The sequence below is a fragment of the Corvus kubaryi genome, unplaced genomic scaffold, assembly GCF_017639235.1.
Source record: "Corvus kubaryi isolate FWS band 111438036 unplaced genomic scaffold, C.kubaryi_AGA036_p1.0 split1-37374, whole genome shotgun sequence".
NCBI lineage: Eukaryota > Metazoa > Chordata > Aves > Passeriformes > Corvidae > Corvus > Corvus kubaryi.
This window is the reverse complement of record NW_024582079.1, coordinates 2,993,042-3,017,053: the sequence shown is the minus strand read 5'-3', so window position 1 is coordinate 3,017,053 and position 24,012 is coordinate 2,993,042. Positions and strand designations below refer to the sequence as shown.

Sequence of the window (24,012 nt, the reverse complement as noted above, 5' to 3'; positions counted from 1 at the left end):
GAATAACCAGCATCCCAAAGGAAAGACAGATATGATTACACAGATAGGAGTAGAAAGTGACACCGGTGAGAAAAATACATTTTTACACTTTTGCTTGAATTCTTGGCAAAAGCCAAGGGGAAAAAAACCCGAACATTCCTCAGTTTTTGGTTATAGTTCATTGCTCTGGCTAGAGCTGTGTGAACATTTTATCAGCTTGACACCACAGTTGGCAGCTTTTATGGGTCAGGAAGAGCATGCAGCGAGAAAGTAAACACTCCTCTGTAAAAAACTGCATTTTTACCTTTCTGTTATCTGCAACCCTGGGCTCTGGTTTTGCTGTCCCATCAAAACCCCTTTGCCCTTTCAGGACAGTCACCCTGCAGAGCAGCAGCTGCTCCAAACGCTTCCCTGGCTGCCAGCAGGAGCCCAGGCAGCATCTCCCTCACGTGCTGGGGAAGTTGAAGCTGTACCATCACTTAGGCACCAGTTTGCCTCCAAGAGCAAAAAATCAAGGGTGTGCTGGGCAAGGGAACCTGCATCTCTGGTACTGCACCACGTCACTTCTCTCCTGTCATCCCACGAGTTCATTCCCTACCTTGCCCACTGCAGCTCCCTCCAGCAGCACAGTTCAGAGCCTGGAAAGGTTTCTGGCAGCACATGGCAGCTCCAGCACGGGCTGGAGTCGTGCAGAGGCTTTGTGGCTGCTGGGGCTGGCACCAGGCACACCACACTGCCAGCACATCTGAATCCTGAGCCGACACTGCAGCTCTGGAGAGCCCTAAAAGCAGAGCTGCATGCAAGGGACAGTGCTTTGTAATCTGGGCAATTTGCAATTTTGCATCATTAGGCTTATGGCCCCTCATTAGGCTGTGCAGTCTATGCCCCTCATTTCTCCTCTCTTAATTCTTTTAGTACCAGCAGCACTTAGTTGAATTTCTGAAACAGTCCTTACTAGGTATTTGGTTTCCTTTAAAATAAAATTTGCAGAAAACAAATACATAACATTTAAATGCCCTCCAGTGATCCATCTTCTAAACTACAGTACACATTAATTTTTCACAGAACTTTGTGAAGCAGTTTTGTTTTCTCATATCACATTTCAAGAGACAACAGAAAAGGACTTACTAAAAGCACTGATACAAGGCTTATCAGCAAAAATGCACATTCAAAAGAACTCACTCCAAAAATTGCCCCACTCCCTTTTTTATTCTCAAAGATTGCCATGAAATTGGAATTTCTGAAATATTAGGGAACTTGCATACTACCTTTAGTCAAGTGGGCAAATCATCAGAGGCCTGACACAAACTGGCTAAAAGCAGATGTTGAAAAATCACATTTCATATCAGGAGAGGAGCAGAAAAGGGGAAAATAAAACAAAAACACATGTGCAAAAAACATGTATATATAAAAAAACCTGAAACAAGCAAGAAAACTGATCCTAATTGCTAATGGAACACAGGCAAAATAAGACCATTGAAGCAGATTTAATTGGCTTTCCACAAGTGACACCTCAAAGCAAGTAAGCAAATCTCGATGGCTGAGGAATTTTAAGGACATGTCTGTCCTGTCATCTGTCAAGGGTAAAGCAGGACCTGGAAAAACAGGTCCTGCCTTCAGGCAAGGGATGGACAAACTGACCTCTCCCTATCCTTCCTAACCTCATTTTCTCTGTGAAATCTGTGAAATTGGAGGAATACACATATGTAACACTTTACCAGATCTCTAGACTAGTAACAGGTTGGAACAGAGGAAACTGATAAAGCTTGTTCTGAGCCACACGATACAGCAGGTTTTGCTTTGGAATTTCAGTATAGAGTATCTTTTGTAGATTAATAGGGACCTGAAAAGGAAGTAGGGGAAGCAAGGTTCATTTTCAAGCCCAAGACCTCTGCAAATATCCGTTTTCTCTGGGAGTTACTCAGTTTCCAAGCCAAATGAAGCAATTCCCATACATTAAGCTTCAGGGTAAACTGCAAAGCACATCCAAGAAAAGGCTACTGGGCATGAGTGGGCTGGGGAGGAAGCAGCACATAGAGCAGCAATTAGGAATCTAAACCTAGACAAAATGATTTTAAATTCTGGCCCAAACCAATAATTGCTTTCAGTACTGAGAGTTATTTTTAAAAATTTCCTGAAGGATCTTTTAAAAATCTATTCCATTAAAACCTGGGAAGTTTTAGGTTGAGCAACCACATATTTAATTTCAGCAAACTGGAAGTGAATGAAGTGAAACATCTGACCATATCCAGTGTCACCATTTGATGTATCAGAGCTGTGTCAAAGCTACATATGAATGACCATATTGCCCTGACTAATCTAAAAACATACAGGGGTTTGTTTCACACATTGAAAAATACAAAAACAAACTTAGATGCCATGAGGGAACAGTTTTCCTTTTCCATTCACTGCACATGCATTTTTACAAAGACGACACATGGTAAATGGATAAGAACAATTTTCCATCATTAAGGAAGCCTTAAACAACCCCTGACTGCTAATACCATCATCTCTTAGGCTCCTACTAAATTGCAGTTATTTGTTCCAAACAAAACTATGAGGCCTGTGATATAATAGAGCAATTTAAGCAGTGAAGAATACAACACCTATAATTCAATTTCATGGCAACTGCTTTCATAACATCTTTCTATAACAGTTAAGATATAGGAAACTTCTGCCAATGTAGCAATTCTTTTCTAAGTAAGCCAGGCTCTCAAGAGAGAGGTGGGCTTTAAGTAGACAAATACTATAAACAATAAGCAGTTTGTATCGCCATGCCAGTCCTTTCAGGTCTATCTCCAGTTGGTTGCCACTCTTCTATTTCAGTTTCTATTTCATATTGAGAGGCTGTTGTCAGAAAAGGTAACAATAAAAGTCACCCGAGATCTCTAACCTTGAGAAAGTTTTCAGGCAGAGGAACATACAAGAGCTTCCCTTCCCATTCATCTTTGCTGTAACAGTCACCATATACCAAAAAGAGCTGTAAATCCCAGGCGTATGACCCTCCCAAGGAGTCAAGGAGGGAGCAGGGGGAAGATGGGGATATCAATAATGACTAGTCAATGCAGGAAGTACAGCAAGCACATTGTCCTAAAAGGACAAATCTAGTATTAGCTCAAAACCCCACAGCTGAACTGCATCCAACAGCAAATCTTTCTCATCCTTCACAGCAAATGATGAGGCCACTTGCTATCCTGGTGGAAAGTTCTTTAGAGTACAAACTCATGCAGACATCAAAATCAAGGTTTGTAAGGAGCAACAGTGATACTCTCCTTCGTTCATTATTGAACCATGTCCCCACGTTCACTTTATAGACTTAAATCATACACCCAATCAGGGATTTCCTTCAGGGTTTGATGGCTGGAACAAACATCAGAGCAATAGTTTCAGGAAGTCTTTGCAATGGCATAGAAAAGCCCTGAAGACAAAAACCTTTCCATCTTTTCTCCCCAGCTTTCTCTTCCTTATAAGCCTCCTTCCCCTGCACAGGGACAAGGATTTGGGCAGAGATCTGGATAGAGGAGCTGTGCCAGGCTGAAATACCTTCAGCAATGAAAGCTGCCCATGAAGAACAGAACGGGATTCCCCACAAAGAAAAGGCAGGACACTTGTCATGGACTAGATCTGGTGGAACGGATCAAGGGCACTCGCCTCTAACCTTGATGAAATGCATGTGCAACAGGGACATGTTGTATCTCAGTGGCTGTAGGCTGCAGAAATATTCCTCTACTCAAGAAGAAATATTCCTACTGAGGAAATGTGTATCTGGTCATAAATCATTCCTCGCCAATCAGCTCTGCTTGAACCCCAGAGAAGCAGGACAAGAAATCCACCTCAAGTCCCATCCTATGCTACCCTCTCTACCCTCAAAGCAGAAAATCACAATGGTTTAGTAGCTCCTGCTGCATTTCCTGTCTGTTCATACTTTTATTTTATGTCATTTTAAATAGACAAGCTACTGCTTTGAGCATGAACCATTCAGTTCTGAAATTCTTCTTCAACAACTATTCCACCAACACGAAGGGACAACAGCTAGAACCACTTGAACTCTAAGTGTGTTACTATTAGGAGCCCCATATAAGAATGGCACTTCAGTTCTCCCTGCTTAATTTCTACACTGCGAGGCATCAAAATAGGCTGCTACGCTGAAACTACAACAAGATCCCAATCTCTCCATCCACTTCAAGAAAACATTGAATGAAATAATGCAAGTTGTTGTACTGACCTCTATAATTAGGGAGCAAAAAATTAAGCACCTCTGTATTTAGATTAGCTAACCGCAAGGTAATAGTAATTTCTGGAAGTGTATACATAGAAAATAAGAGTCAACTGAACTAATTTCATCCCCTCTAACCCTTGATTTGGTTGCTTCTACATGCTGCATCTGGTTGCATATCAAAGGTTCAGTAGGGCTGTTCTTTAAACTCAACAGGAGACCCGCAGCTCTTTTTATCTGAAGATATTCAATCTGTACTCATCAGTGACTTCTTCCCGTACCCCATTAATTAGCTCTGCATGCTGCCTGCCATTAGAAACACGAAGAAAACTCCAAATGAAAATGTGCACTGCTCCTGACAAAATGAGACTGACACAAGTGGCACCTCTCTGCACTGCAGATGCAAAATACTAAGTAGGACTAAAACTGGGTGTTTTGGGGAGGAAAATGTGACTTCACAAAGGTAAGACTTTGCAAGTTCCAACAGCACACCTGGTGTTTAAATCATTTTGGTAATAAAATGTGCATGTTGTTTAGAGTGTCAAGAGTGCAGTAAAGGAGTGTGATGCATACTGCAAACTCACGAGGAAACTGGAGTCCCTTCTCTGTTCTGCTTAAGATGGGGCTCATCACACCCACCTACAAGGGTCATAGAAACACTGAATGTCCTGGCTTGGAAGGGACCTTAATAATATTTAGTTCTCACCCCTGTGCCATGCATAGGGACACCTTCCCGCAGACAAGGCTTCTCAGATCTCCATCCAAGGTGATTATTGAGGTGCCTTCTGGAGCCAGTGGAGAGAAACCACCATGTCTAATGTGCATTTCATTATATCCTCAGACAGAAGTGGAAGATAAAGGGATTCAACTGCATGGAGGTGCCTTTATTTTCAAGACTTACAGTGGGAATAGAAAAAAAACCAACTAGGCAGCTTTTGTTGGCTAAAGCTAAGCTAAGTTTGGTTTTACTGCAAACACCTCAGTGACCATAAGCTGGCCACAGACCCCTCTGCATCTCAAATCTGCAGGCAGAAGGCAGGGATGCCACATCTTCCTTCATGATTCACAATGACCATGGTCACCTTGGATTGAAATATGGAAAAAGGACAGCCTTCAACAGTGTATGGCATAATATTTAATTTCAAGTAGAGCTTCACATTACTGATGCAGTAACAACAACAAAAATATTCTGTAACTCCTGATGTTTTTAGCAACCAATCCTCTCACATAAGCACAGTGATTTAAAGAAAGTCACCATGCAGCCCCATCATTTCTGAGCACTATGACAAAAGCATATCAAAAAGCCAAAATAGAACTAGGCATTTCTGCGAAAAAAAGAGCAAAGCCACAGCTTCAGCAACTACTAGAGCATTACACAAAAATATAGCATTTACTGAATATTTCACCATTTCAGGACTCTCAATCATTCAGCTGGTTGTGGTGTTAGTTGATTGTCAGGCCTGATGCTGATTAAAAATCTCTATCCCAATCCAATTCCCCTCGCCACGCTCCTATGGCATATTTGTCTTTTATAGGGGACCTTGATGTCAACACTTAACAGAGTTTATCCTTCTTCCAGCAGCGTGAAGGACCTGACCTGACTGAGGCAGGACAATGGAATTACCTTCTATTATTTCCCCACCAGCTTCTTCAGCTGAAAGACGGTTTCTGCTGGGAGCAAAAACATCTCAGACACCCCAAATTCTGAATGTTTTAGAAGCATCTCTCAGGGTTGGGTCCTTCTGCTGTCACATTTCTTCTCTTTGCCCAGAGAAGCTGCGGCTGCCCCACCCCTGGAGGTGTTCAAAGCCAGGATGGAGCTGAGTGACCTGGTGTAGTGGAAGGTGTCCCTGCCCATGGCAAGGGGATGGAACTAGACAACCTCTAAGACACCTTTCAGCCCAAACCATTCTATGATTTTATGATTCTCTTTAAGAAGAGGTGTGAGACAAAACTCCCTCCAAAGTCCAACAAAGTTCTGCCAGCACTGCCAGAAGGAGGTGGGCAGAGAGCAGGACCTCTCACACTTAATTCAGTAGAAGCTGAAAACTATTTACAACTGCTGCCTTTGCTGAAGAAAGCACAGGCAGAATTCTTCTGCACTGAAAACACAAAAGGATGGGTCAGGGTCCTACTACACAAGCATGGATTTCAAATGATGAGATTATACAGTTACTTTTCGTTCACTTAAAGCATCCCTAATTTATAAAGTACCAAAGAGATTACTTGTCACACAAACTCTCATCTTAATTATACTTAAGACATCGCACCTGTCCCTGACTAATATTAAAAGGGAGGGGCTGGGGAGGAGGCATCTTTGTTTTTTGGGCTTGAGGATAAGATAAAGATGGAAGATTGGTAATAGGAAGGCAGAGACTGCTGTAGCACACATTTCACAGCATCTGCCTCAGCTGGCCTTTCTTTATAAAGTCAACACTTCCCTTGCTACAACACATAAAATAGACAAAACAGAGTAGGAAAGGTTGAGCACATGAATTTTACAGATGGAGAACCAAAGGTCAGGGAAGTTAAAACACGTGCCAGGGCTCTCCAGTAAGTACATGCTGCAGGTCTGCACCAAGAGCAGCCACTCAGGACCTGAGCAGGATACAGCTCACAAGGGTATTTTATTTCAAGGTAGTTTCCCAAGTCTCTTTTCTTACATATTACAAAAAATATTGAAAATTAACTCTTAAAATTCCCATACTGAAAGAAATCTCATGCAAAGTCTACTTTCAAGTTTCATTTCAGGCAATTTTCTCTCCCCACTGCTGAGGTTCCTCACACAAAGGACTTTATACCTATTGATTGATTGATAACTTCTGCAAACACTTTATTCTTATAAACCAACCATGGCCAGAGAAAATGTTCAGACAGGGTCTGTATTACCTATTCAAATTCATTAGCTCAATCAGCCTTCTCAACCTCTTATGTTTGATTAAGTCTCATCTCCCACAAACTGATTAAATCTAGTCAGCCTCTTTAAATTATTATTCCTCATTGGTCCAGTAGTGCTAAATGTTTCTAAATGTGACAGCAATCTGGTTTTAAACAAACCAGCTGCAGAGCCTATAAAATCATCCTTAGCAAGCTGGTCATTGCTTTGATAGATTCAGTAGCAGCAGTGAGTGGATGTGAGTCCTGTCCAGCACAGATGGGCCACGTAAGGCCGGAGGAGCCCGGAGCGCACACACCAGTATTTCAGTATTTCAACAAATTTTGCTCTGCAAGCACAAAAGCCCAAAATAAAAGGCCTAAAGGCCAAATGTTAAAAGGAAAGCAGCACATCAGAAATACAGAAATTCGCGGGAAGCTCCCGAGCCTGCCATTCAGGGGCTGCTGACCCAAACACACTGGATGCGTATCTCAGCTTCTGCTGCTCTACTTGCACATGTACACTTCTAAAAATCTCTTTTTTAAAATTATTAACTTTTTTCTTTAAATAGTAAGCAAGACTCCAGCTGTCCTTTTAACACAGAAAAAAAAATTCCCTGCATAATCATCTGCCTGGCAGTGGGAGGAAGTGAACACGCCACTGCCTGAAATGGAGTTTATGGATAAAAGACCATCAAGTCTGATGTTATATAAGGACCTTGGACCCCAAATTCATTTTTAGAAACGAGATCATTCTTAGGCAGGTGAGTTTGCATCCACTTGCACAAATGAAGAGCCCCTGCCACTCTCTTCCCTACATGCAGTATAGCCTCTCTTACGAAATGTTCTGATCATTTCAGCAAATTAATGAGAACCAGATGGCTTTTTTTTCTTTTTGAACCACTGCTCTCCAGCTTGTACAGGGCCACTCACGGTTCTAAGTAGTACCACAACAAATATTAGAAACACAGAGAAATATTTCAGTGCTGTGTCAAGCTGGGATGATAAATGTGAGAGAAATCTCTTGAAAAGTCTTCCACTGGCCAAATTAAGGATGGCTTTGCAGCAAAGAAAACTCCTGATATAAAGTGTTCTTTTGCAAACACCATTCTTCTGGATTGACCTCTTGTAACAGATACATAAACAAGCACATGTGCAAAGAGAAGGTTTTCCTCCAGGGGTTTGTGCTCCTCAGCAATTGGGGAATCGTTGGGGAAAAAAAAATTATTAGCAGGTCACAGGAGATTGCTCTTTGTGTTGCTCAGCTGAGCTTTCTGTCTTCCAAAGGTAAACAGCCTTTTCAGCCACAGCAGTAACACGATGCAGGCAATCACCAGTCATGTTGAATTGCCATCAAACCACTGACGTTCAGTAAATTAAAGTCCCCAAGCCATCAGCTGTGCTCAGGGCCCATTTCAACCTGAGGATGTTCCATTACATTTTTTTCAAAGGAGCTACTTTTTTTTTTAACCTGGGAAATTGCAAGCAATTGCATTCAGCAAGCAAATAATAGAAAATTCATACATGCTGTAGAATAGGAATGAGATGCCTAGAAAACATCAAGTGAGGACAAGGATCTGGTGATGATAGTAGGAGAAAAAAAAACTTGATATAGATGCACAAGGGCAAAGTTGGAACCACTGGAACCCAGAACAGCAGCAGACTGACTTTGTGAAAACAGTTTAAATTGCTGACTGTGTATCAGTCTGGGGGCTACAGCATCAGCAGAAACTTCTTTTTTTCGCCTTGAAATACCCATTTCCAGTGTAAAAACCTCACTGCCCATATAAGCCTCTTACACCTACAGGCTTCTCAGCCTGATATGCTCAAGATCTGGAGTCCTCAAGGCTTAAGGATGCAGAAGTATCCCTGCCCATGGATCTGAAAATCACTTCAAATGACTTGCTCACCCCCTTTTGGTGTGCCTGTCATACATGGAGATTTTTCAGGTATGCAGCAGCAATCGAACCTCAGCTAAGTGCTTAGAGCCTTAGCTGGGAGAGCTGGAGCCACACAGCTGCACACTGAAACTCTGTTACTGTAATTAATATAATTAAGTATGAAAGTATATATAAATAATAAAGTGATTTATTCAAATTATAATTCAATTCTAGTGAGCATCTTTATAATATATTTTCTCACAAAACTGAATCTTTCTCTCCACGTCCTCTTTGGCACACCCAACAGACATGAACAGAAATGACATAAATTCTCAGTGGGCTGGTGGATCCATGAACCACAGACTTTACTGAGAGGTTACAAATTTTGATCAAACCAAGCAGGACACGTCAACTGCACCCTCAGCAACATCTCCTGCTGTCACAGGCCCTTATGGTGGTGTCTCACAACTGAGGAGTGTAAAGCCCTAGGCTTGGATTTCTTGTTACAGATGTGCTGCTTTGTCCATTAGCCTGTAATTTGTTTATTCTCCTTTTTCCAAACTGAAATTCAAAAGGGACTGCCAGGACAGACAATTCAATCTAAACAGGTTGCCTAAATACACTCATCCTGGGGCAGGCCCAGTGGTTATTTGAGGCTGGCAGCTGGCACCTGTGGCCTTCGGTGCGGCACTTTCGGACACTGATGGAAGAGGACAGCTGGCTGGGCTGGCACGAGGTGCCAGGTTTGATTGATGGAGTGGTCCGAGTGTCACAGGCTCGTGGGCTGTCATTAACAGTCTGCGCTTCCTCTGAGCAGGAGGCTGCACCATGCGGCAAAGCACCGGAGCTCGGGTCACTCCAAGAGCAGGGCCTGTGTGCTATCCTACCTCCCACAGACACACAGCCTCACTGAACTTCTTCTTTTTACACATAACCACGTCTATTTTTGCAGATGAGGGGTACAGAGCATCGCAGCACACAACTGCTGAGAAGTCACTCCCTTTTGCATGGAAAATTCAGTGGTTTTTATGGATAAACGAGTCGTGAAATGTTTTGTCCGGGCTATTTAATTCATCAACTAGCTGGACAGCAAATATGCTAGGATGTTAATTTAACAGAATTATTCCCCTCTCAATAAGGTAAATGTTAGATGAAGATCATTAGGCAGCCTGGCAGCCCTGTCATCCTCCTTCTGCCAAACCCACAACGCGAAGGAGCTGCTAAAGAGGCTCTGGCAGTGTGAAGCTTGATAATCTTCCCTGAGTGGATCCTCCTGCTGCCGTGTTTCCTGTATTCTTGGAGCTGGTTTAGGTTTGTTCCTTTACTCTACAGTTTCATTTGTCTTTTAGAATACCAAAGCTATGATTTCAAAAGTCAAACATCCACATGAAAATCCATCAATACCTTCACAGGAAAAGCAAAGCCTTCTGCTGAAATGCTGCTGTGTGTGTCACATCACAGCCAGGAACCCTATTCCTGATGTGCTATCAAGTTTGTTTGACCATCAAATAAAATAACTTTCACAAATTGGGTTAGCGTTTTTCCCCACGGGAAGTGCCATTACTTATAAGTAGATCTTGACCTTACAAATGAACTTCATCCTGCCTTAGATAGCTCAAAAATGGGCCAGAGTTTCTGGCAGTTGTGTGATTGAGGGCTGCATTCCCCTTTGGGGAAAAAAAAAGAAAAGTAACACTGTTATTGGTTCAGATCTTAAAACTGAAAAATCTTTATGATAAAAATATTTCATTTTTTTTCCCCACTCTCAACTCACTAGAGTGCCTTAAGGAAAACAAAAGTCTAAACAGAGGAGAACAAATACTGCAAATTACAACAAGGAACAGTGTAAGGGAACTCTTGCATTAAACCCTCCTAAAATAATTTGGCCTGCTCCTGGCTACAGAAAAATACACACAAAGTCCTAATAAGACAACCACCTGAATTATGATTTTTTTTCCCCCAGAAACTATAAAACAAATCAGAACTGTTAATAATTCTACGACAACATAACAGTGCACTATTTTTTCTTTTTCTAGTAGAAGAAAGGTATTTAAAAGCACCCCAGACTTCCAGGATGGAAACATTGTAGTTCAACTGAATTGGATTTCATTTCTGACTTCTTAGTCCCTTATTTCTAGACGTTTTCCTTTGTCTTAACTTTAAAAAGTTTGATAAATTCTAACAGCAGGGGTTTTATTTTCCTGGGCATTCGTACAGCACCAGCCCAGCACAGCCTCCAGCACCAACATACCCCCCCAATTAGTGTGTGGGAAGGGGGGAAAGGATACAGGATAAGCTACATTTATTGCCTTTCCTGACATTTTTACCCCCTCAAATCTCTGTGGGTTCTCGAGTCACACTCATCACTGTTAGATTCATTTCTAAATGCACATAAAGCAACAGGATGAATGTCTGGGTTGTTATTCATCTAGGTTCTTCCCCAACATTAGGAATTCTTCTAACTAATGTGGCAGAGCTGAAGCCAAAACAGCTCCCTTGTGTTTACTTATCTTCATGAAAAAACTACTGAAGCATCTCAAAACTCTGCCCCCTCTGGGTCCTGAACAGGCTGACACGTCTCTCCCTTGTTTCCATTCCATTTTTGTTCAATTGAGGCTGCATTACGTGGTTATTGTCTCATGTCTGAGCCCACGACTGTTCAAAGCCTGCCTCTTCCATGTGGATAGTGCTTTTGTAGAAAAGATAATAAAATTTATTCAGCAGCTCTTAAAAGTCTCCTCACATACGAAGGCATGTGGGGAAAACAGCCCTTCAAAGCTTTGAAGCTCTATACCAAAACATCTGTTCAGGTTTCAAGGAGTTTGCAGCCCAGTTCCCAGAGCTCAGAGCTGGAGGTAGAAGAATCCTTCAGAGCTCTGGTACAGCTTTTTTCAAACATCTCCCTGCAATCAAACATAGAGGCTTGAGCTTAAATACAAACTGTAATACCTCTTCCCCTCTCCATGTTTTCAGGTCTCTTTATCTAATTCTTCCAGCAGTTTTTCCTATAAAATCTATTATGATGTCTCAGCAGGAAAGATTTGGATTTCTTGGGTATTTTCAGTTGGAAAGACAAGGGCCAACTTGCATGTTGGACAACAAATCCCACAGCAGCATTTAAATGGACCTGTTAACCAACATAATCATCCTAATACTTACCACTGGCAAAGATGAAAAGTGTACAAGACGTGCAGGACCATACAATACATACAAAACCACTTTAAGAACAGCTGGAGCTGACGAGCTCAAAGGTTCACTGAACTTAAATCAATTGGCCTAAATCATTGAACTAAAACAGCTACTGTTTGACCTGGGAGAAATAGAACAGGATACAAACACCAGGCTCTTCCAAAATAATCCCAACTTGTGGCCCCAGAGCTTCTTGAGCCAGCAGATGTTGTCTCTGTACATGAGAACCACCGGTGTATTTCTCACAGCCACATCCTGAACCTGCAGAAAGCTTCAGCTACCAGATTATCCTGCACAGAGATTTCCAGAAGCAGGTTCTGTGTGAGGAATAATCTTGCTCTGTATATTTTTGAAGTAATTAGAAGTTTTTATATGATGCTTTCTGATTCTTCAGTTATGAAAGAGAATGAACAGCAGTATCCCCTCTCAGCTTTTCCCATATCACGATTAGCAGACTTTCACCACCATCCCCTCAGTCACCTCTTCTCCAGCTGTTTTTCCATGTACTAAATTGTTCAGTCATTCCATCCTTTTCTTTAAATTTAAACCTATTTTTTCAGTCATTCCATCCTTTTCTTTAAATTTCAACCTATTTGTTCAGTCATTTCACTCTTTTCTTTAAATTTAAAGCTATTATCACCTGCCTGGCAAGGAACAGTTTGAAATTTGACTTCTCATTGACCAGGAGAAATATGCAGCCACAGCATATCTACAGAGCATATCTTTAAAGAGAGAAAATCTTGAGCAGAGGTGGTAGAGAGAGAGCACAGATTCTTTTGGATCACACCAAAATACCAAAAACCCTTTTTGTGAGGAACATCACTGCCACAAGGTCTGCAATGACACCTCACACCACCACATCCAGCAGAATTTTTTACTATTCTCCCCAAAATTACTTGTGCTACATGAGAAATACCTTCCCAAGTCTCTCCTCTTTGACTTTCTCCTTACAGAACCTCTAGGATGAAAACCCCTATGGCCCTCATATTGCTGAGCCTGGGAGTTAGCAGCAGCCACGGCATCGATGAAACAAAAAAACTGATGACATTCTTTACAAAGACCACAAAACAGAAGTGTAAAAGATTCTCAGTTTAGCTGTCCTTTAAAGTTTCCTCTGCCCTTTTCTCTTTAGAGTTTTAGCAATCGCTGAGAAGAATTTCTCATGTGGGTAATTTGATTTTTATCTCTTGAGTGGGCGGAAAGGACTAAGAGGATGATTGTTGGCCTGACCAAAGGAAGGCTGGGAAGAGCTGAACTTCTGAATATGCCAAACAAGCAAACACTCGGGGAAAAAGCCTATTTACACCGAAGGACAGTGCTGGCATAGAAACAAGGGGGTGCAAACCAGCTGTGAATAAATACCTGCTGGAGATCAGACAACGAGGTTCTATACCAGTTTTCCAGGGGAAGTAGTGAGGGCAAAAAGTGTTCATACTTCTAAAATGGAGTTTGGTCAGTTAATGAAAGGACTCATGTGATGTGATTGCTTATGATGGCAGGGAAACAGACCTAATGACCCAGGAGGTCCCTTCCCAGACATATATTCTCCTGGTGAGGGGTCAGCCTGCACAATGAGTAGAAAGAACAGGTAATAGTAGACCTTGTGTGAAATTCTGGTGAATTTTCTGAGTTTTGTCCAGAACTGCAGGAAAGGTGCATTTTCAGTCCAGGTACACAAGTGAGGCTACTGCAGTTTTATATAAAACCCTACCAAGATACTCTTTTTTACACCATTTGAAAAAGACCAATTCAGGACTGCTAAAAAGCACACAAATACTAAAAAAATATATATAAATTTTTTTTTAAAAAGCTGATGACTTCAGAGCCAGGAAATACAGATTCCTGCAAAATTTGGTTTCCTACTGAAGTGGGAGAAAGAGACACCAGTCCTCAGAATTAATCTTCAATAAATACAATTATGCCCCTTTAAGCTTCTCTAACCCTCTTGGCTCCAGGTGCTCAGCAGCCAATCAGGGCACTTTGTTACTGAGTTACTCTGGAGGAAAATTTAGAGTTCTTCAGAAACAAACCAAGATCAGTCTTTGAAAATTGTCTCTCCAAGCCAACAGTGTGTGGAGCACACACCCAGCAGTGCCTCCAGTCTCCTGCACAGGCAGAGCAGCTGCCATGGGCACTTCTGGCCATCCTAAACAAGCATCAGCTACAGGCAGGAACATCAACTCATCCATGCCAGAGAAGGCAGATGTCTACCTCACTTTCCCAGGACTTCAGCAGTCTTCATTCAGGACACTGGGACACAGATTGCCATCACATCCCTTCTCTCTCTTGTTTTTTAACCTAGATTGTTTCTCAGTCATACTTTCCCCTTAAACTGTGCTGTGGTGAGTTTACAAAACCTCTTCAAATCTGCTCAGCAATCACTCAGAACTATCCCCCTTTGCAGCCAGGGGATGCTTTCCTTTTGTATTTTTCATCCATCGTACACCAAAAACAACCCCAAAACAAAAGCTTTAATTAATAAACCTCTATTTAGCTTTAATACAAACACAGCATCTTTTTCATAAAACCAAGATTTCCCTTACAGTGTGGAATTACATTTTGAAAGGACTGCATAAACCATCTCAGAAATACATTCACCAGCTTGTCAAAAGGTGTGGAATACAGCACCATCAGCAGCAAGGTAGCTTGTACCCGATATCAGGGATTCTTAACACCACAACACACCATTAGCTCATTTAATTTGATCAGTCACACAAGGCAGTCTCCCACAGTCTCCCCCTGTAGTAAGGCTATACCTTCAGTCCAACCAAAAGTCTCCAAGAAAGTCATTCTGTCATGATCTGAGCACATCAAAAGCAAGAAAACGTACAACCAACACACAGTTTGGCCTTCTCTATCCTGAAGTGTCTAACTGCTAATTTTCCTGTCCTTAATTTGGAGCTGTTGGTTATTCACATGCCTTTCTCCACTAAACTAAAGGCCTGTTATCTGTCCCAGTGAAATGCAACACAGAGCAAAGCCCAGCTGTGCAATTCAGTCTGACAAAGAGAGATAACTTGCCCTTGTCCAACTGGAGCAGCTTCCAAGTCTAGTGGAATATCACACTTCTAATTCAGCTACACCAATTTCTACCAGTAAGAAATACGACTCCCACAGCCACAGCAGCAGTTTTCAATAAGCTGCTAAAAGATAATGATTTCCAAGAATTTTTATTAATAAAATGCAAACTATAACAAAGCTGATGTCTAGCACTTATCTCACATTGCTTTTTCTCACCCATCCTGGCTATGTTCACAGTAATGAAACAAATGTTCATTCTCGTATTTATGCTCTGCTCAAAATTTCTGTGCTTCCCCACACCTTTAGTCAGCTGTATCTGAATGATGGCAACCAGATAAAGATAACATGATTGTAAAAATAAATCAGAACAGTGCAGAAATGTTCTTTTGGGTTTTTTTTTTTAGTCTACAAAATTAGTCCCTTCCCTTTGCTTCGTGTCCAGTCACCACAGTTAATAAACTGTGCTCTCTCATAAGCAAAGTGATTTTTCTCAGTAGAGAAAGCAGACTATTTCTGCTTTAAAGAGCAAACATTTACACAATCCTCATGGCTCCTAGGATTCCTCACATCACAAGTTTCCTATTTAGAAACCTCCTCCCACATACACACTCCACCAGGCTGTGTTGCTGGAAGGGCTTAAAATACAGATTGCCTCCTTCTCTACACACTCCTGCCCTAACCCTTGCACTCTTCTTAGAGACAAAAGAAATCAGGATTGCTATTTAAATTACACAGCATGCAATACACTGGAGAAAAGCTGGGAATTTTAGCCTTTAAGAAGTGATATGGACTTCCATAAAGGTGTGAGGTTTAATTGCGGATGCATCCCACAAGGAAAAGGGAGAGCACAAATAAATCTGTTTGGGCACTTTAGAGAAAATTACAACTGTAACACAACTTGGAAATGAAAGAGCAGTCTGAGGAAAGCCACCTTCACATGAGGACACCAGAAACATTAGGACAATTCAACGCAGGCTCTCTCCAGTCCCTTCTGGTCAGTGAGGTCCATTTTTACTGCTATAAGAATACCTAAGCCAGCAGCTGAAGCCAGTATTTGCAACAAGAATTAAAACATCACTAATTACAAAGGAACTCCCAGTAACTGCAGGCTTTATATAAGCTGTACAGCAGCATCTCAGGGCAGATGCCTGAGCAGCCCGTAAAGCATCCTTCTCTCACTGCCTGTGGGATGAGAACATTAAATGCAAGAGTGCTGCAAACATCAGTGTATTAAAACTGCCCGCTGCAACAGAGATCAACAATTGCAAAGAGCCTTTGTCAAGCCATGTGGAGCACTTTCTACTACTCTAACTGCGTCAGAGGAGCTGACCTGCTTGCATTCCAGCAGGAGTTTTGAGCTGACTTCAAGTCGCACGCAGGAGTTAAGAGAATGAAGAGAAGCGCTGGAGTTGTTTTACAAAAGCAGCCAACAGCGAGGTCTGCTTTTGTTAATACAATCATTATATGAAAAAGATGTCAAATGCTAGCTTTTATGCCAACTGAAACTTCGTCTTGGGAAAAACGCTCTTTGAAAGCTGCAATCACTCTGGCTGCCTTCAAACCAAGCATTTTAGACCTAAAGAATCATTTTAGTTTCTTTTTATTTTCCCCTTCACACAAAGCCCAATTATTTCCTTGCTATAATATGATGGTTTCACCTCTCCATTTGCTGGAAGATGTCCAGCCCACCCAGTATCCACAGTTCTCACCACACACCCAACCAGTACTTCAACTTCCATCCAAACCCATTCTTGCAATATCTTCCCAGACTCCCAGCAAGAATTTCCCCATCCAATATCCAGTTCCTACCTTCTAAAATCCTCTCACTCTAAAGCCTCAATCCCTCCTCCTGCTTCCAGTAAGGTTCCTGCCTCACAAATTACTCCCCTATATCCATCTTACCTAGAAAGCCTTTAAGTCCAAACTCATCTAAAGCATTCTGATAATAGAAAAGCATCTAGGTGTGGATTATTTTATACCTAAGTGAAATGCACAGGGAGATACAGCCAGACAACCCCAAGCATAACTTATCTTTAAGCCAGTGTGACAATCAGAAGAAACAGCACAATCAGAATCCCCTGTGGCCCCTCCATTAATACGAGACTTTGCCTACAGCAGCCATGGAGAATTGCATTGAGGTTTGCATGGTATTTCATATCAGCTGGGGGAGTGATACTGAAGGTCACAGCAAAGGCACTGCATCTACCTGAAGTTTTATTCAGAGCAGCAGAGGAAGCAGCCAAGAAGTTCGTCCAGAAAAGTTTAAAGCAAGCTGCAAGGGATGGAAGAGATCTCCAGAGGAGACTTTAAGCAATGTGAGGTGTATATGGCAATAAACCTACAGCTCAAAAATCACTCAGAGGCATAAGCACTCAGCTTCTCTCTCCTCCCCGTTAAATCACACTTCCCTCCCACAGATGAGAGCTGCTGGGAGAGCTCTGCGCCAGCCAGGGGAACAGACTGGGATGAGTGGGGAGAGATTAACTGAAAACTGAGGAAGAGGAGGATGCTCAAGATAGCAAGCAGCAGCTCTGCAGGGCAAACAGGGAAGAGAAACTGTGCTCAAAAAGCAGATTTAGAGAACTGGGTGGCAAATGTCTAGAGTCACTGGGGCTTGGGACTGCAAACAGATTTCCTAATGACGGAAGCAATGAAACACTAATTTTTTACCTACACAAGCCTTACTTCTGGGGTGATGAGTCCCCTTCCCTGAAGCCTCTGGTTTCCACAACCCTGAAAACTGGAATTTTCTCTGAGCTTCATTTCTCATCCATAAATCAGAGTAATGATGCCATGTCTAGCTCCTGGGGTCTTCCTTCAAGTAGTACTTTAACTGTTGTGAAAACTATGCAAATATCCCTCATGTTACCACAGTGGATACCAAGACAGTCACAACAAGAGGCAGCTCTGGTCTTAACATCTTCAGAAGAAATTAAGTCACCTGACACTAAGAATGAAGCACCTCTTTCTCCTTTGAACTAAGAAAGTCAAGTAACTTCAAATCTTTGCCAACAGAACAGCTCTTATAGGTTAGGAAAAAATAGGTAAATAACAGAATTCACTGGTGCCAGCCCAGACAGAACCAGTCCTGCCCCTGTTTGCTCTGCCCTGAGAGGTGGCACCTACAGGGACTCCTCATGGTTATCATATACCTAAGAAACAGAACAGGCAATGTCCATTGCCTCTCTTGACTGCTTTAAAACAGTTCCTCCAGTTTAACCCAGAAGGGTCCTCACACCCCATTTAAAACAACTCATATGTGTCTTTACAGTAGATAATTCTTCTCTTTTAAAGAGGGAAGTAAATTAAACTCTGAACCCTAATCCCATTAATAGCCCTGCCTGACACTATAAATCACTGATGTAGCATTTTGCTCATGCCCATAAATTACTGACACCATGTCCTCCTGCAGAAGATTCCTTCTCTTTAAAAGCATATTAATATGTTTGCACCTACTCTCCTTGTTAAATAAACTGGCTCACACTTTCAGCTTTCCTAGTGCTCTAGGCACCAATTTGAAATTTCATAATCAATGATATCATTTTCCTTCACGGCAGTAATTTTATTACTGCTCTTGGGTGTGACAGGCATTTGTGACCATTTCTGCCTGTCTTCATCTGAAATTCCTAATCTTCCGTCCTTCCCTCCTCCCTGCAAAACCTGTGCAAAATTGATAAAATAACATCAATAAATCAAGGCTCTTGCATTTTGCCTGAAGTGACTGTATTTCAGATTTCTTCTCTGAAACACAAACAAGGACATAGTTCATCTAGTTCAACAGCAAGACCAAAAGGGGTATAAAATGATGATGATGTTTTGTGGCAGTTATTGCCAGTTTAGTTAATATGACTGACTGCTTTTCCTGTGCAAGCTGTCTCTTCTAGATTACCCTATCTTTGAAATAATCACCACTACCACCTAACATTTAGTAATAATTTACTCCACAGCAATTGATATGACAGAGCCCACATGAGCTGAAACAAAATTGCAACATTCAAGGAAAAAAAAAATTAATTCACATTTGTTTCTGACAATTCAGAGTCCCTGTTGACCAACCTGCACACTGCACTGTTGCAGTACATTTAGAACTTTTCAGATGCAGCATCAAAGGAATAAAGTTCCAACTGAAGTTGCCACTTTATTCCCACTAATTTCAGAAGTTTTCATGAGAGCGAGAACAGGAGACAAGAAATCTGTGTATTAATCAAGTTCTAAAACAAGCTGCAGAAAGATGCCTGCCCATCCCTGAATTCAGCTGATTTCATCAACCACACAGTTCTTAAGGACACTTAAATCCACTCCCATTTCCACAAACATCTGGAGAGACTGAAAGTGGAATAGAGCCGATAGTATCTACTGCGTTTTCTTTCAGGGAGAGAGGTTTTTTTCAAGGTTAAGTAATAGATTTCCCTCTTCCTCTTACCCCCCATTAAGACAAAGCCTTCCAGAGGCAGGCTGGGAATCATACACGCATTCTCTTAGCCAGGGTTGAATAAAACAGAACTTCTTTGAACTTCTTTGATTTTTTCCCCTCAGCGTAATTTTTAGGTGAGATAAAATACTGCATGTGTGATATACAGATTTAGACTATGGAAGCTTAGAACAAGTGACCTAATTCAAAAGAAAGATTTCCACGAAACAGATAATTCCATTTTTTTTTCTCCTAACCACTTTTTTAATAAACCTGATTCAAGATACTTAAAAGTAACTTATGACCTCAGATTCCATAAAGTATTCTGTTCTCCCTTGAGCTATCTCAGAGCAATCCAATTTTTTTTCTGTTGGGCAACCACACTGACATAAGAATTTTCATTAAACTTTTATCTGCAAACATGATGCAATGGTGCTAATTTACAACTGCACAAGAGGAAGTCCATAACTGAGGCAAAAGTAAATGGACAACACCAGCAAAAGAATTTTCAATTTTAAGTCAGATATTGCATTAGGGCAAAACAATTGTTCAAACAGTCATATTTAATCGTTATTAATTATTTATCTCATGGGAGAAAAATATGTCAAGAGCTTGTTAGGTATAACAAACCATTAACATGAGGAACCCCCCATAAGTCAGATGCAGTTTTTTACTCAGAAAAGCTGTTAATCTCTTCCAGGAGTTAAAGCCCAAACACTTACATGCAAATTTTGAAAAGGCTGAAGCAGCAGAACGTAACTGAACCAAAACTTTTCTATGAAAAGAGCAATGCACATTCCTGGAATGAAGAATTCCTTCTTGTCTGTTTTATTAATTCCTTCTTCTTGACATTCATATTTCCATCATAAATTAGCTGCAACTTTCTCTTCCCACAAAATGAAACCTGTGCTAGCAGACAAGCTCATATTCACTGTGACTTACTGAAACATCCATGTAACCTTTTTTTCTTGCAGATTATTTTTACAGAAATTCCTTTTAACCAAGGTAGAACCAAGTTCTTTTACAATGCCATGGCAGCAGCAATTTGTTTTGCTCTAGTAGGTTCTATTTACTGAGCTAATAAAGACACTCATAAACTAAACACAAAAGTGATTTTAAATTTAAAATTATCATTCTGACTTCAAGCTACATACATGAAGCTTACATGTTGCTTTTGCTCCCAGATGAAGCTGAAAAGAAATATCAGATCTGACATACAAAGCTGCTTTGAGGAACTATAGCAGAAAAGTGGCTTCACATTTTGCTGCTCTTCAATACCATCTATTTGTTCATGGTCCCTTTCAGACTGGAAAGATTTTACCCTTTTTCTTATGGCTAACGTGTGAGGAATTAAAAAATAAAGTAAGAAAATAATATCTCAAACTGTGGTTAGATAGATACTATTGCAAAAATCTATATCCCCACATTCCTACTTGCCAGCGTCACGGTTTGTGGAACAGAGAACAATTCGGTATTTCAAAGGAAGCCAATAACCATCATGAAAGCTCCCATGGGTGACGTTACTTAATCTGCAGTTTCATCTTCCAGAGGAAGAAGGAGACTACAAGGAAAAACTATTTCCATAAACAAGGGTCTTAAAAAGCCAAAGAGGAAAAAAGGTTTGGGGTAAGTTTCAAAATTCGGGCATTTCTGTCTAACAATTCTGGTCATGCCCTTCCTCCCCTCAAAGCTGGGGAATAATTTAAAGAGAGTGAAAGCCCAAGACTTTCGGAAATGCAGATCTTGGGGAGCATGATATCAAAAGGGGCCAATAGGAAGAAGGAATTTCTCCATTTCTGCATCAGACTCCCTGTGGCTCTGTCAAAGCAGCAGCAGTAACACTTTACACCTTCCAGAGCACGTGCCCCACAACACACCTCACATGAGCAACTCCATCCCTGCCAGAACAAATGTTAAAGCAGTTTGTTACTCCTCATCCTCCTCTTTGATCATTTCAAAGCTTTGAACAGTAACAGACTGCTGAGGAGAGCTACCAGCACCGACAGGGAGAGAGGATCTGCTACAGCTGATATGCGGCTCACAGAGACAGCGCGCAAGGGATCTCCCGGGGAGGAAAAACAGAAGGAATTGCAGGCACTTCATCCTACAAGGATCAACAAATCCCACAGACTGCATGAAATTGCTTTGCAAAAGGAAATATGAGAGGAACAGAAGTTACCTGCAATTTCATTGTTCTCACTGAAATGCAACCGACATTTTTAGGAGACTGAGGAAAAAGGGCATTATTTATGTCTATTTGGAGGACATAGAGAAAGCAAGAAGGGAGGGGAGGAAGATTCTCTTCTGCCAGTTTTGAGACCAGGCAAGTGGCTTAGCTAAATAAACAAGGTCTTCTAAAGCATACTGATAATAATTTAAAACTATAAGCGAAATCTGCATTCCACTGGCAAAGCTGTAAAACTTGCCTGGAGACTACACACGGTGCTCTAATCACACAGGCTCCTCAGAGCTGACCCATAAAAGCAAGAGCAATGACTGACAGATGCACTAAAAGTTTCTGACTTGCTTTTTGAGGGAACAAGCCACTGATTTGTGCGTGGAAGCTATTCCAAACTGTTCAGAGTCATGTAGAATAAGCAGCCTTTTGCTCAGCTGCCAACATCCCAGCCCGAAAGCTCAACGAGATGACTTCAGACAGAAACATAAAGCCTCTGTGTTTCTACCTACTATAGCTTGCACTAAATTCCCCTCTCTGGCACAGAGGATCTCGGTGCCAGGGAACAACAGTGAATTCACAGGCCAAAGGCTCACATCTGCTGCTTGGCTTTGAAATCTTTCCTTGCTTTTACAGACTTAAACTGCAAAGGAAGCCAGAGCCCAGTGCCACTTGGAAGACCCCACTGACCACTCTGTGGCCACAAAGACCAGCCTGGAGACCTCCATCACTGAACAGCTTCAGGTTTTGAAGTGCTGCTTCCCACACATGGTTATATCACTGATTCAAGACCTGAATCTCCAGAATGTCTTGCTGGTGCACATCTACTGGGATTAGAAGGCTCAAGGTGCCTCCAAATGTTAATCAGGAAAACAGGAAGACAGGTCCTTCCACAATCCACAAACAAAGAACCGTAAGAACCATGAATGGTCTAGATCAGAAGGGACCATAAAGATCATCACACCCTAGCATGACAGGGAAACTTTCTGCTAGACCAGGTTGCTCAAAGCCCCATCCAGCTTGGCCTTAAACACTTCCTGCATTGGGATAACATGCTGCTCTTCTTATGGAAAAGGAGATTAAATACAAAAGTCCTGTCTAAGACTACCAACCTATCTCCTGTGCTAGTCTGTCCAGCAGTTTCTGGCAGAAACGTGTTTCAGTCTTGGTCATTACTTCATCAAACCAAGCAGCAGCCTTTACAGCTGAGACACTGTCCTTTCTCCACAGACTGCTCAGGACTCCCTCTGAAATGGAACCATCAGTTGTAAGGTCTCCCCTCTGCACCCAGATTTCAGGACCAGGAACACTTAGTTACCAAATGAAACGCTATCTGTGAGCAAGCATGAGCAGCCTTTCAGCTCTGACAGGAAACCAGACACGGGGTAATTCTTGTCTTTATTCACACACAGACTGACTGCAGTGATTTCAAACACTTGCCTTTTTTTCTCTGCAATGCATACCGTATCATTACTGCCCAAGAGACCACTTTACACTTGGCTCTCCTGCCTCCTTTCTCCTGCTTTGTTGTATAAAGTTATATGGAAAATAATACCTAAGTGGCTCCGCATCCTGCAGGGAAGTAGCTTAAAACATCACTCAGTTTTTCTGAAAATTTTCATGCCACTGCAAACAAAAAAAAAAAAAGTCAGTCATTATACCTCAAACTTGACAGTTTCTTTTGGATTGAAAACCGTAAATTAAGTAAAAAATATTTATTTATTCAAACACATGGGTTTGCTTTCCACCAAAACACTTCTGAGAGTTGCAAAGATGACAGTAACCTGTGATACCTGCTCTGCATCACCCTTATGGCTGCCTTGTTATTTCTGGAAACCCAAAAGGTACCTCCTGAAAAATCAAATCATTCTGTCCTAATTAGAAGCTTCTGAAGACAAACTTCAGTTGGGATGTACACTTCCCACACATTAAACACCAATTCAGAAAGTAGGAAGCCCTTCTCAGCATGTCCTTCAGATGAGAGGTTGCAGGCTTAAAAACACCAGGTTTAAAACCCAAGCTGAAAACTCTGCTGTTTAATAATGAAACACAGCAGTTGCCTTTCAGCTCCTAGAGTTTTTCTAGTAATAAGTAAAACCCTGACTGCAGCAAGACAAGTTTTGGGAAGCTTCCTCACAGTCACCAAGTTTTACAGGACAGGAATTTGCCCTCTCAATGCAAATGTGGGGGTGATAAACTCTTTTTCCTCACACAACTGGTATGACAGTAAGATGTAGAACTGCATTAAAGCCATCACAGTCCCCTT

At 41.6% G+C, this 24,012-nt stretch overlaps 1 protein-coding gene across 2 annotated transcripts in view; it reads right to left on the bottom strand.

Moving 5' to 3' along the window:
* Nucleotides 1–23,377, bottom strand: part of LOC121657814 (delta-sarcoglycan) — a 256,422-nt gene extending 233,045 nt beyond the window's left edge. For both annotated transcript variants that reach the window (XM_042013936.1, XM_042013939.1), the window contains exon 1: nt 23,302–23,377. The gene's annotated coding sequence lies outside the window, so the exon portion shown is untranslated. The remainder of the gene's footprint in view (nt 1–23,301) is intronic.
* Nucleotides 23,378–24,012: the final 635 nt, after the last annotated feature.